This window comes from Cryptomeria japonica, chromosome 9, assembly GCF_030272615.1.
Source record: "Cryptomeria japonica chromosome 9, Sugi_1.0, whole genome shotgun sequence".
NCBI classification, from domain to species: domain Eukaryota; kingdom Viridiplantae; phylum Streptophyta; class Pinopsida; order Cupressales; family Cupressaceae; genus Cryptomeria; species Cryptomeria japonica.
Window position 1 is genome coordinate 746,695,066 of NC_081413.1, and position 14,987 is coordinate 746,710,052.

The following is a 14,987-nucleotide window of genomic DNA, read 5'->3' on the forward strand; positions in this document are numbered from 1 at the left end:
TTTATAATGAATTAAACAATAGTAATCAGAAAAATAAACATTTGAACAAGGTTTTTTACAAAGAGAAGAGATGATGATGACAACCCATTTGATAAAGCCCTATGTTTCCTAGTTTGTGGACATCTGCCATAAAATATGGGAATAATAAATTGTAGAAAACAAATGCAATCAAAATTGGCTTTGAATTCAACAAGTCTAGTTTTTTTAATAGTTAATACATAATTACTAAAAATTTCATCAAGGAATACAAATATTAAGCAACAAAAATAGCAATTTATTGTTAGAAAAATATAATGGTTAAATATGATAACTAATCATTTTTACAACTGTTATTTCATATATTAAGTTTAAAATTATTGCTTACTTATAAATATTAACTATTAAGTATAACTATCAGCATTATACTAAGCACAGATACATCTTAACATGGGTCTGATATACACCACTTTTTTCCAAAAATACTCAAGGTGGCAATCCATAAAAACATGAGTCTAAGAACGTGCAGACAAGCCTACATATTTATTTTTATTTTGTGACCTACTTCACTGTGACAATTGAGTGACATTACTGACTCCAATAATGTCACTAACCATATACATAATGCCTCATATCTTGTATGTCAATTACAAAGACTTTTTCCCTTTCCAGTCATGTTTGAGATATTAATTTGAATACTTATTTTCAGCCACTTTCTAGCCCAATGCCATTTGACATTTTCTTTTGACAAACTGAATCTGCATAATGCAACTACCAATTTTTTAATTTTTAACTTCTTTTTATTTCAAAATTTTATTGTCATACGCACAACAGCAAAAAGTTTTCGGGTAGGGGAGGTGGGGATGGGCAGCAAGGGAAATCAGTTAACTAAATGATCAAGAGTTTTTCAAAAACAAATAAAGGGATTTAATCAGGAAAATATCAGATTTTCAAAAAGCGTAGATATATGCAGTTGTGACAGAGACAGAGACAGAGACAAAGACGGAGACGCATAGTTAGCTTTTATTTAATTAGCTTTTAAGCTTTATTTAGTATTTATCTTTTTAGTCATTCACTTTAACAAATTGTTCTTTTTAGAGAACGACGTCTTGTAAACTCTATATATACGTTTGTATATCGTTCTAATATTCTATCCAATTATTTTTCATGGTATCAGAGCATGAAAATAATAAAAAATTCGAAAGGTTCCTTTAGTGGAAAAATTGAAAGTTTTTTTAAAGAGATTTTTTTAAAATCTCTTTCCTGGGCGTTCTTCTTTGCAGGGTTCTAGGACACAATTTTATTCCTGCGATTTCCAGTCAAGGGCACACATTTTTTTTTGTTGGGTCTCGAAAAAATCACGATTTCTTTTTTTGGCACTGTGCAATGGATTTTTCGCTCCAGCAGCGGTTTTTTCCCCAAATCACGATTTTCTCTCGCAATTTACGACAGAATTTCAACGAATTTTCCAGTGCGATTCCCGACGGCAGCGATTTATTTTTTTTAAATCGTGATTTTTTAAACTGTGTTACAGGTCGTGACGGAAGGGTTTTCTGAGCAACGGACTTATTTTTTGACGCGATTTTTTCGCGTTTTTCTTTTTCTTGCAACATGTCATTTTCTGAGCGGTGATTTTTTATTTTCACGGTTTTCTGGGTCCCGAACCAACGCAATTTTCAGCTGCCACGTTCTAGGGTATTTTACCCTATTTTTTTTACTTAAAAAAAAAAAACCTTAAAACTTGTTTTTCTTAAATCAGAGGTAATACTTTTGCAAATTATTATTTTTCTGATTTTTTTTTCAGAAAAATTCACAGGGTTCAAATTTGCAGGAAATTTCGATTTCAGGGTTTTTTCAAACAAACCTCGAAATTTGTGCATTGGGATTCATGCCTCGAATTCCACTTCAGGGTTTCAGATTCATTTTGCAGCTGCTTCTATTCTGATTTTTAAAATCAAATTCTTCTATCTCCTGCCTTCGGTAGGTTGACCACATTCAACCTTGATTTTCATGATGGCATCTTTGACCAACATCATGTTGGAACACAGTCAGAAGTTCAACGGCCGCAACTACAACACCTGGAAACAGTGCATGCTTACCATTTTTGAGTATTGTTGCCTTGATTAGATTGTTTTGGGCAAGGCTACTCGACCTACCGCAGCAGGTCCAGACCAGGAAAAATTTGATGAACGCACTCGAGAGGTTGTCATGCTCATCAAGTTATCAGTCACAGAATAACCAACTCCCTCAGGTACCTTCGGGTAAAAGAGTGAAAGAGATCTAGGAACTCTTAAAGGATCTTCATGAAACGTCCGACAAGGGTCGAGCTTTCTTTCTGAAGAATATGTTGTTTTCTATCATGATGGATGAAAAGACATCTATCCAAGCACATATCTCGAACATCAAGGACATCCATGACCAGTTGCAAGCTATTGGTTGCACCATGGCTGAAGAGGATATGGTAGTGATCATGCTGAAAATCCTTCCCAGATCCTACAAGCATTTCATTGATATGCTCAATATCACTTCTACTAGTGTTGATCTGAAGTTTCCCGATCTTTGCACCAAGCTTTTGCAGCAGGATCGAGGGAAGCGATAGTTTGGAAGCAGCGCCAATTCGTCCACTGAACAAGCCTTCACAGCCACAGCTTCGAATAATAACAAGGGTAAAGCTTCGTCCTTCCAACAGAAAGGGCAAGGTCAAGGTCAACCTCAACAGTCTTCGAAGAAGAAGAGCTTACAGTGTAACTACTGTCATATGTTTGGACATTTGGTGAAAGATTGCAGGAAGTTGATAGCATCCTAGGAATCCAAACAGGGAGGATCCAAGCAGAGAGCCAATTTTGCCACGCATATTGATAAGAAGGAATCTGCCTTCTATACGATCATGGCCCATAGCCCATCTGATGATGTTCAATCATCAGCCTGGTACATTGACTCTGGAGCCTCTCGACATTTGACACATCATCGAGATTGGTTTACAGAGTACATGCCTTTCACTGATTCAGTGATCTTCGAAGGAGGCGAAGAGTATATTGTTGTCGGCAAGGGCAACGTTCAACTTTCATCTGGTGGGAGGCATTTGATATTCCTCAATGTATACTTTGTACCTGGTATGAAGCTCAATCTACTGTCAGTCAGTCAGATTATGGAGCATTCTCCACAGCTGGATGTCGTCTTCGGGTTGCACAAGTGCAGCATTGTTGACAGGGAGACTTGCACTACAGTTGCAGTTGACATTAAGGATCATGGTCTTTATAGACTTGTTGATTCTAATGGTTCTCAAGAGCTCGCCATAGCAGCTAGGGGTCCTTCCATCAGCACTCTTTGGCATCAGCGATATGAACACCTGAATGTCCACTATCTCTCTCAGTTGGTTCGAGAGGATCTAGTTGTAGGATTACCTGAGATTCGACCTCAAAATCATGGAGTTTGTGGAGCGTGTCAAGTTAGAAAACAGCATAGGACTCCGATTTTAGATGGAGATGCTTGGAGAGCATCCAAGGTCTTCAACTCGTTCATGCGGATATCCGTGGACCCATGAACACTCCAATCACTGGATGCAAGCATTTTCTATTATTTGTTGATGATTTCAGCAAACGCATGTGGGTGTATTTTCTTATGCAGAAATCAAAGGTGTTCACCATGTTTCAGAAGTTTAAGGCCTTAGTCTGGCTGTCAATAGTCACTCTTCAATCCAACAATGGAAAGGAATTTTGTTCTACAGAGTTCACCAACTTCTATGCCTCACATGGCATTAAGCATCAGCTTACCACACCTTACACCCCTCAGCAGAACGGTGTTGTTGAGCGCAGGAACCGTACAGTCACTGAGATGGTTTGCTCTATGTTGGAGCATAGAAATGTTCCAAGCAGTTTTGGGCAGAAGCAGTCTTCACTACAGTCTATCTTCTGAACCGGTCTCCCACAAAGGTCATTAAGAAGATGACTCCAAAAGAAGCTTGGTCTAGTAGGAAGCCCAAAATCAGCCATTTGAAAGTTTTTGGCTCTACAGGTTATGTTTGGATTCCATATGCCAAGTGCACCAAATTGGATTCCAAGAGTCATAAATTGATATTCACCGGCTATAGTGACAACCATAAGGCTTATCGGCTGATTGATGTAGACATTGATCGTCTCATATTTAGTCAAGATGTAGTATTTGATGAAGAACGAGGGCCTTTTCAGCAGCCTTCTCCTGATTTGAGCGATGAGGATCAGCCTCCAAAGGCTACAAGTATGTGTGTTCGCCTTCCCTTAGATCCACTTGATGGGAGGGATTCAGTTGACTCTACAGTTGTGGGGTCTCCCAAGCATGACCTTGCACCACTTGACTTTCCTCAAGACCATCTGAATCCACATCCAGATGAGCTTGCTCCATATATTCTAGGTATTCTTCTTCATCCTACAACAGATGTTGGTACTTCTACTCTTCGGCCTAAGTGTTGGGCCAAGATCATTGGTGATCTTCATGATGATGAGCTCATTGAGGGTAGATGAGATAGAGGTAAGAGCAAGCAGAACACAGTTAATTTTGCTCTTATGGCCAACATTCACAGTATTTATGAGCCTCAGACATATACAGAGGCTAAATGTGTACCTGAGTGGGAACAAGCTATGACAGCCGAGCAACATAGTCTTCTGAAAAACAACACTTGGGTGTTGTGAGATCCTCCACCAGGGAAGAAATCCATTGGCTGCAAATGGGTGTTTAAAGTTAAGTATAAAGCTGATGGAACCCTTGATAAATACAAGGCTCGTTTAGTAGCAAAAGGGTTTTCACAGGAGGAGGGCATCGACTATGAGGAGACATTTTCTCCCACATCCAAGATGAGTACCATTCGGCTTGTCCTTGCTCTCCTAGCTCGGTTTGGATGGAAAGTCCATCAAATGGATGTCAAGAGTGCCTTCCTCAATGGTGATTTGCAAAAAGAAGTCTACATGACACAGCCTCTAGGTTTCAAGGTTGTTGGAAAAGAACACCAGGTATGTAGACTAGTCAAAGCACTCTATGGCCTCAAACAGGCTCCTCATGCATAATACATAAAAATTAATAAGTACTTGATTGATCAAGCCTTTCAGAGGAGTCCTTCCGATCCCAATTTGTATGTCAAGCAAACAGGTGATGATATTCTATTTCTAGTCATCTATGTTGATGGTCTCATCATTACTGGCAGTGCAGCACATTTGATCAAGTAAGTCAAACAGGATTTGTGCAAGAACTTTGACATGACAGATTTGCAACTTCTCCATTATTGTCTCAATGTAGAGGTTTGGCAGATTGATAGCCACATAATCACTTCTCAGTCAAAGTATGCCAAGAGCCTGCTGGTTAAATTTCGAATGCAGAATTGCAAATCTGCATCTACACCTGTGGAGATAGGGCTGAAATTATTAGCCAGATTAGATTCACCTGTGGTAGATGAATCTTCATTCAAACAACTAGTGGGCAGCCTCATTTATCACACCGCCACTAGACCTGACATCAATTATGTTGTGAGCTATATTTCTCGCTTCATGTTAGCCCCAAAAGCTGAACATTGGGTTGCAACGAAGCGTGTGTTAAGATATGTGAAGGGCAATCCTAATTTTGGCATTCTGTACAGCAGAAGCAAAGATCCTAGGCTGGTTGGTTTTACAGACTCAGATTGGGCAGGTTGTGTTGATGACAGAAAGTCAACCTCTAGGTATGTTTTCAGCTTGGGTACAAGTGCAGTCACATGGACCAGCAAGAAGCAACAGGCAATAGATCTTTCCTCGACTGAAGCAGAGTATCCAGGAACTGTTAAGGCAGCATGTGAGGCAATTTGGCTACGTAGGATGCTTGCAGACATGCAAATGTCTCAACCAAGACCTACTCCCTTGTTTTGTGATAATCAAGGTGTTACCCTCGTATGTTGCATTCGATTTCCCTTGTAAATTTTGTCTTTGTGGTCTTTATATCGCCTTGAGAATCTTTCGCAGTTGTAGTCTTCCGGCCCCATTTTGTAAGTCATGAAACTGATGGTTGAACCTTTCCTTCGTTGAACCAATCTGTTAAGTTCAAAGGTTTATAGGTACATTGGTTCAACGAGGTCATCAATCGATCAAGATTGTTTTGGGTCCTATTGTCTTAGCCATTTGTGTTGTCCAATTGAACCTTGAACTAGCGAACCTTTATGGTTCAACTGTTCCATGGTTCAATGCTCTCAGCCATAGTTTAAAAACTCGTGGACTTGCCACGGACTCGCCAGTCCATGGGAGCCACAAGTCGACTCGCCAAGGACTCGCGAGTCCATTTGAAAGACTCGCAAGTCTTTCAGATGGACTCACGCGACCCAGAAAAACCATCAGGCAAGCTTTAAAAATGAGTTTTTTTTTGTTTTTTTTGCCTTCATTTGGTGTAACTCCCCCCCTTTTTTACTTTTTTGGGAGTCTTTCAGATGGACTCACGCGATCCAGAAAAACCATCAGGCAAGCTTTAAAAATGAGTTTTTTTTTGTTTTTTTTGCCTTCATTTGGCGTAACTCCCCCCCTTTTTTTACTTTTTTGGGGGTTAAGGGGTAACCCTAATTGGACATGAGCCAATACAAAAATAACACCCGACGCCTTTATAAAATAATAAAAGTATTTTTGACCTCGCGGGGCGATGCCCCTTGACCCCAACTTGGGGGCGCTGCCCCCAAACCCCCGTCAAAAAATATAGGGGGAAATTGCGCTAATGGAAGTAGGGAAAATTTAACCTCCGAGTCTAATTAGGCTCCATATGACAACATAATTAGCATTGAAGAAATCTTGGTATTATACATTTTAGAGTTGAAAGTTTGAAACTGAGTATGAATGATGAAATTTCAAATATTGCGCGTTTGTTGATCATATGACATGTGTAATGTTTCAATTATGGCTCTTATGTTCTCTAAATGCATTAATTTCTTTTTTTTTTTTTGTAAAACTACGGTTTTCTTTTTTGCCAAGTCCTTGCCGAGTCTTTCGTGAGTCTTTCATGAGTCCGAGTCCGAGTCCAAATTTTTGGTTTGTCGAGTCCGTGGCGAGTCTGAGTTTTTGAACTTTGCTCTCAGCCGATAAGCTCAAAAATCAAAGGTGTGATGTAAGAAGGCATGCATAATTGGTCAACAAAGGAATATTTTGAGCAATTGAAGTGCTTTTTTAGGCAAGCTGTAACTTTTAAAAATAGAAAGTAATCATTACTTGGATAGGTAATCTTACGAGGTGATGTGTAATTAATGAATGAGTCGGAGATTGTCTTTTCAAGGTTATCTCACACGCATGAGTAAGTATGGAGATTATGTCACCGAATTTTATGTTAATCATATCAAAGTACTTTAAATCTTGATTGAGAAGCCAAATTAGTAAACAAGTAGCTCAACGAAAGAAAGGTAATTCTCTGCTTCTCAAGCTCGGAAATGGCACAGTGCATGACAGGTGAGTTCAGTCTTGGCCATCTCTTTCATTTCACGCATTGAAAAGAGGATTTACTCAATTTCTTGTTGTAGTGGTTATGGGTTTATTTGCTTGCCTTCGTCTAGTGTTGAAGTAGCAGAATTGTCAGAATGAAGTCAGCACCTCCCAAAATGGTTGCCGAAGCTGGCCTAATTAGTTCTCTCCCGAAGTTTGGAGATACATCTCTAGCTCATGCTGATCTAGAAGAATCTCTCCCGGAGTTTGGAGATACATCTTTGGCTCATGCTGATCTAGAGGAATTTATGGAAAGAGCTAAAAATCCTGCCGATTCTCCCATGATGCAGAGAATTGTAGATAGTGGTCTCATAGAAGCCGTCCTCTTCCCGCCTGCCTTACAATGCCCAGAACTAGTTTTGGAGTGTATGAATCAGTATGATACAAAGTACAGATGCATCAGGGATACTAATGGCGAGGTCTTATTAAGTGTGGACAGAGAGACCATTATGGCCGTATTTAAAATTCCTGCTTGCGAAGCCTATGAAAACTGGACAATCACCTCTTCCTATGGCTATTTTAATGAAAAGAAATCCCAATACAAAAGTGTCATAGCTAGGAATTGGTTGCTAAAACTTCAAAAGGGTGGTTCAAGGCTTCCGAGACCCTTAACCAGGGAGCATTTGATAAAGGAGGTTAGAGACATTGTAATTTTGTTACATAGGGTTAAAGGTAGTCAGCAAGCCTTCTTTTGGGAAGATTGGATGTACTTTTTCATCCAAGTAATTTTACATCAGAACAGGTACATTGACTGGGCAACTATGATTGTAGACGGGCTACATGAAGGTTTGAGCAATATTTTGGGAAGCAAGAATTTTTATACGTCTTCATATCTGTTTTACTGCTTAGCCTGCATTAGGCCATGGCCCGAACTATATCATGAACCTTTTGTTGACAACATGATGATTTATGATTATTACCCGCATCTATAGGCGAGGAGATGTCATGAAAATTATAGGCGGGTTCATGATGTTTTTGTTGGCATATTGATTTTCAAGTTGCAAGGAAATGTGAACCAGTGAATGTTTAAGGAAGCGAAGCAATTGGTTAGTTCTTAGGGGAGTTACTTCATTCAGTTTCCCCGGTTCACATATGTTAAGGTTGGTGGCTTCGAAGGTGAACCCATGAGACTCCCCAGATATGCATTGGACCAATTCGTGTTGATAGAAATTTGCCAACAATTAGCCTACATTGACAAAAAGACCATAGGAAAGAAGGATTTTGGAGGTGTGTTCTCGGTGGAGCTAGGCCATTACATTTGCAAAACTATGTCAGATGCTCTGAATCTAGAGGTTGATTTAAAAAAGTTAAACCTCAAATATTATGCCATCCGACAAAACTTTGATAGTAAGGGACATGCACAAGAGCATTTGGTTCTTAGGGATGGGTTCAGTCATGTACCTGAATTGGAGGACTTCTGGGCAGATTGTGCTAATGAATTTGAAGTGCATAAGAGAATGTTCTCTCGGTTCACTGTTCATCAAAAAAGTTCTTTTAGGTTGTAGATGAACATTTTAGAGGTTGAAGACAGGGGAAAGGTTTTGATGGACCCTCAATATATGCAGACGGTTCAAGGGACCCCGATTCCGGAAATTAATTGGAATCAAGATGAGCAAGATCAGATAAGGACTAGGTCCTTCCTAGTCATTCGCAGGACTGAACAATGGTTAAGGCAGCAGAGGCTCGGGAAATTAACCATTAAAGAAACCCCTATTCTAGTCCGAAAGATTTCATCTAACCGACGTGCTGGACTTTGTCTTGCAGGTGACTCACTGGTTAAGCTAGAGGCGGATAGTGCCAAGACCTCATTAGAAGAGCAACCATCATCAAGGGTTACAAGATCCAAAACAAGAGAAAAAACCGAGGAGGCTAAGGGTTTAGTGATTGTGGACCTGGACTTGTCTCCTCAACCTGAGAGCATTATGGCAGAAAAGGAGCCTATGGTGACCGATATGGAAACAGGTGATAATGAGAGCCTTGAAGCAGAGGAGATCGACATGTCTGCCTACATGATGATATCCACTTCTGATACAGCAAAAGATCAGATTGAGAAAGATGCTAGTAGCGAACATCCTCATTGGTTAGATACCACTTTGGCCAGCAAAAAGAGAAACATAGTTCCTGTTTCAGTACCAATAGATGATATGGTCAGCAAGATCCTGGGGAAGACTCCAAAGGCTGAAAGATTGAAGACCATGTCTAAAATAGACTTTGATGGAGATACAGGGAATTGGACAGCAGAGATTGCTCGTCCTAATGTAGATGGGGTTGCGGCAAGTCCTTCATCAAAGGACTTTACTATTGAAAAAGTGAACCTGGGAGCTGGTACGAGGGCAGCAGATGTCTACCATCTGGAGGCATCAACCAAAAGGATTGTCACTCAAACCTGGAAGGATGAGAAGGATAAACAAGAGCTAAAGGAGACACTGAAATTGTGAAGAACCCTCGCTGGTTCAATTCTTCAACCTGCTATAATTTGTAATTCTTTTTGTATTTTTGGTTATTAAGATGGTCTTTCAAAAATAGACAGAAGTTGCAGAAACGGTTTCTTTAATCTTAAACACATATCGAAATAATCAGCTGAAACAATAAATTGGAGAATTTAGAAGCATACCCGTAGGTCCTGAGCCAATTTATTGAAATGAAAAGATTAAATCAGCAACTAACAAAGCTCTGATTTTTAGTCTGGAAACAATCCAGATCTGCTCTTATTTAATAATAAGACGCCCAAATAGTAAGAAGATGGCGCCAATTAATGAGCAAGTTGTGTGTTTGGGAAAAGAGGCCTCCAAACCACATAAAATTAACAGCAATAACAGAAAATAAGAAAACCTAAAACAAATCTGCCATGTAAGAAGCCAAATCTGCCTGCAATCATCACCAATTACACTTCTGAATGAAGCGAACCACAACTGCAACAATTCAACTGATCTTTCACAGTCTCACCATTACCATGCACTGAAGAATAGACGTTCTCCAACAAAGAATCCAGTCTAAAACCCTCAAGGTCCAAAACTCAGAGAGGAATGAGATATCAAATAATCAACAAATTAATGAGTTTGATTTCTCAAGGGGGCGGTTTTATGCAAAAACCCACGATTTTTATTTAGGGTTGCTTTTAGGGATAAAGAAAATATCATAAGTGTTAAAACACTTTTAATAGGCGCCCTGTTAAAACACTTTTAATAGGCGCCCAACTATAGAGAAAAATAATAAGTCACTTAAATAAATTTAAATGAAATATTTTATTATATAGTCAATGCAACTTTATATTAATGTCATTAATTAAATATAGCCTGTAATTTATTGAAAAATTAATCTCTCTCAATATGACTCCAAAAGATGAACCGTCAGAAGCTGGAGATAAAGCTCCCAAAACCCATGTGACCAGGGGCTTGTCTAAAAATAGCCAACTTCCCATCTATAAATAGCCAAAATGCTATAAATAGCAAATCCCTCAAATGGAGTCAGAAACTGCTCAAACGAAGCCTGAATTGAACCCGACACTGAACTAAATAACATCATCCTCCATCCATTGTCTCAATGACCCTCTGTCCATACCCTGTTAGCCTACGAGGGTCCAGAAAATAAGCTAACTCATCAACTCTAAACGCTTGACTAGGATGGGGACATCAGAGTCTACCCTCCTTGAATTTGCTTGTCCTCAAGCAAACTCAATGCTGGATGCTGTAAAATGCTATCACTCTCCAAGTGGCATCCTCTATCGGCAAATCCTTCCATTTAATCAAAAATTCCCTGCTAACACTTCTCTGCAAATGTCACTCTCTGAACTCCAGAATGGCCTCAGGTACTAGCACTAACTTCCCCTCATCATCCAGGGGTGGTAGAACTGCTAAAGGAACTATATGTTGTCCCAATGCCTTCTTAAGGCGTGACACATGGAACGCATTACAAACATTACTATCTACCGGTAAATCTAACTCATAAGCCACCTCACCAGCATGCCTGACAACCATGAATGGTCCATAGTAGCATGGCTTGAGTTTCTCTGTACCCTTCTTCCTCAGAGTAAACTGCCTATAGGGCTGAAGCATTAGATATACCATATCTCCAATGTCAAATGCTCTCTCAACCCTCTTTTGATCAACATACTGCTTCTGTTGATTCTGAGCTTTCTAGATGTTCTCAAGAAGAGCTCTCATAATGTCCTTGTTCTCCTATAACAAATCCCCAGCACTAGGCACTCTGCAATCACCCAACAATAAATCCAGGAAACTCGGTGCATCATAACCATACAAGGCTCTGAAAGGTGTCATCTGAATAGTCATGTAGTGAGTGGAATTATAACAATACTTCGCACAAATGTAACCACTTCACCCAAGCCTTCTGCTGCCCTAAAATGTAGTTCCGCAGGTATCCTTCCAGCCATTTGCTGACAATCTCTGTTTGTCCATCAGTCTGGGGGTGGTAACTGGTACTCGGAGTGACCTATGTCCCACAAAGTCTGAATAACTGCTGCAAGAAGTGACCCATGAACCTGTTGTCCCTATCACTGACAATACTCCGTGGTAAACCATGCAATCTAAATACATCACGAAAGAAAAGATCGGCCCCCTATGCAGCTGAATAAGTAGTCGTGATCGGGAAGACGTGCATACTTAGTCAACCGATCAACTACCACATAAATGATGTCACTACCCTGGCTTTAGGCAAGCTCGTGATGAAGTCCATAGACAAGCATTCCCACTTCCTGTCAAGAATAGGAAGCGGCTGAAGTAACTCTGCAGGAAAGTTGTGCTCCTGCTTGTTCTACTAGCAAATAGAATACTCTCTAACGTACTGAAGAACATCAAACTTGAGACCCTTCCAAGAGAATCTCTCTCGTACCTGCCTATAGCTCTTAAAGTAACCAGGATGTCCAGCCATAGGTGAATCATGGAAAGTCCTCAATACTATGCACTTCACCTCAGAACCTGGGACTAGAAATATCCTCTCTTTGTAAATGATGAGGTCATTCGCAAGAGAGTACCTATTGTCCTGTACTGTCCCATCAATAATACCAAAGGCCCATGGATTCTTGGCATACTCTGCTATAATCAAGTGTTTCCAATCCTCGGAAACAACTACCAAGGAGCTCAAATGGGGACGGCGAGATAAGACATCAGCAACAATGTTTTGAGTCCCTTTGACATATGAGATGTCAAAATCATAAGATTGTAACTTGTTGACCCACTTCTGTTGACGCTCATTTAGATCCCGCTGCCCAAGGAAATGCTTCAAATTATTATGATCAGTTTTGACACAAAACTTGCTGCCAACTAAATATTGCTTGAACTTAGCCATTGCATGCATGATAGGCAACATTTCCTTATCATAAATACTATAGCTCCTCTTTGGACCCCTAAGCTTCCTGCTCTCATAATCTATATGATGACAATCTTGCATAATCATTGCACCAATACCCTCTCCACATGCATCACAATGAAGCTCAAAAGGTTTGGTGAAATCAGGTAAAGCAAGAACTGGACGTAGTCATCAATTGCTTGAACTTCTCAAAACACTCTTGTGCTAAAGGTGTCCAAACAAATGCACCCTTCTTTGTCAAATCAGTAAGTGGTGCCGCATGGTGTGAAAAACCAATAACAAACCGACGGTAGAAGGCACATAAACCAACAAATCCGTTGAGCTTAGTCAAGGTCTCAGGAGTAGGCCAATCAACAATGGCACGAACCTTATCAGGATCCATGTGAACTCCCTCTTTGCTGATTATGTGACCCAAATACAAAAGTTCTATCATTCCTAATGCACACTTGGACTCCTTGGCGAAAAAGGACTCTCTATCAAGTATGCCTAAAACAATATCAAGTGAATCAGGTGCTCCTCCCAAGTTCTACTATAAACCAAAATGTCATCAAAGAACACCAAAACAAATCTCCTCAACTGAGACTGGAAGACCCTGTTCATAGTGGACTGAAAGGTGGCTGGTGCGTTGGTTAACCCAAAAGGCCTAACCAAAAACTCATAGTGTCCACAATAACATCTCATTGCAGTCTTCTCAATATCTTGCTCCCTGACACTGATCTGATGATAACCTGTCCTCAAGTCAATCTTAGAAAAATAACAAGCTCCGTGAAGCTCATCTAACAACTCATCGATGCAAGGAATGGGATACCTGTTCTTTATAGTCTTTCTCAAGGATGAAAATATGGGCAAAAAATCGCCGAAATCGCGATACATCGGGAGTCAAATAGGCGGCCGATTTAATCGGCGATAAAATCGCAGCTGATTTTATCTTAAAAATCGCATTTTTTTAGCTGTAAAAATTGGGATTTTTTCGGTTGAAATCACAAGTTCGAAATAAAAAATCGTGTTCTAGAGGATTTTTTTTGCTTTTTAGGGCTCCGACTTTATCGAGGGTTTCAAGATGGACATTCTGAAGCATTTGAAATACGGCAACATTGATATACGACAGCAAACAGACATTCCTAACCATTCAAAATATTACGGTACGGTTTTCTAAGGACTCTGCAACGATTTGCGTCGAGAGATTGAATCGAAACATTTACTCAACATAGCTTTGAAACCATACATTAAGCAATAGTTTTTTTATTATTAATTTATGAGACTTAGATTGTTTCGAAATATTTACTCAACATTACTTTGAAACAATGCATAAAGCGATAGTTTTATTATTATTAATTTATGACTTTCTTAGAATTAAATTTTGTTATTTTTATATTTAATACAATTATATTTAAAGTTAAATACATCTAATTTATTAGTCTAATATTATTTGTCTAAAATATTAATGTAAATTTTAATATTTTTAATCAATAAATATAATATCGTATATATTTAAATTTTAACATAATTTAATTTATAAATCGTGTACTCAATTTTATTAAATATATGGTATATTTTATGTATGTGACTATGTGGTATTAAATTAAATATAAATTACTGTGTTTTTCTTTAAATATTTTAAGAAATTATATATTTTCAAATGTTCGATAATTTTGCCGATTTTTTGCCGATTCTTGATTTTCAAAAAAAAAATTCGGCCAAAAGATTTATTGCCGATTAAGATTTTTACATCTTTGGTCCTTCTATTCAACATATGGTAATCAATGCACATTCTAAGTGTGCCATCTTTCTTCTTCACCAAAACAACTGATGAAGCGAAAGGAGACTTACTCGGCCTTATGTGTCCCATTGCTAGAAGTTCTTTGATGGTTTTCTCAATTTCATCTTTCAACCGCTTGGCATGTCGGTAAGGTGTAATCAAGATGGGTTTGGTGCCCTCTTCAAGCTCAATAATGTGCTCTATGCCTCTATCAGGAGGCCTACCAACAGGTATGTCACTAAACACCTTTGTATGCTTAATTCTAAGCTTCTGAATATCGGAATGGTAAGGTGTTTTATGCTGCTCTTCATTAGTAGGCATTAGTTTACACTCTGCTGCCCAATCCACCATGTCATATCTGATAAGTTTCTCCATTCTTTTAAGAGTGATTAATTTGAAGTTCTTGGCCTTGATAGCTTTAAGAACATGATTAGTCCCATCAACCTTGAATTTCATCTCCATATCTCTAAGGT

The 14,987-nt window shown here is 39.1% G+C and overlaps 1 protein-coding gene across 1 annotated transcript in view; it reads right to left on the bottom strand.

Annotated features, from left to right (window-relative positions):
• LOC131068458 (uncharacterized) overlaps positions 1-14,987 on the bottom strand; it is a 191,677-nt gene that overhangs the window by 19,201 nt on the left and 157,489 nt on the right. The gene's annotated exons all lie outside the window — the stretch shown is intronic.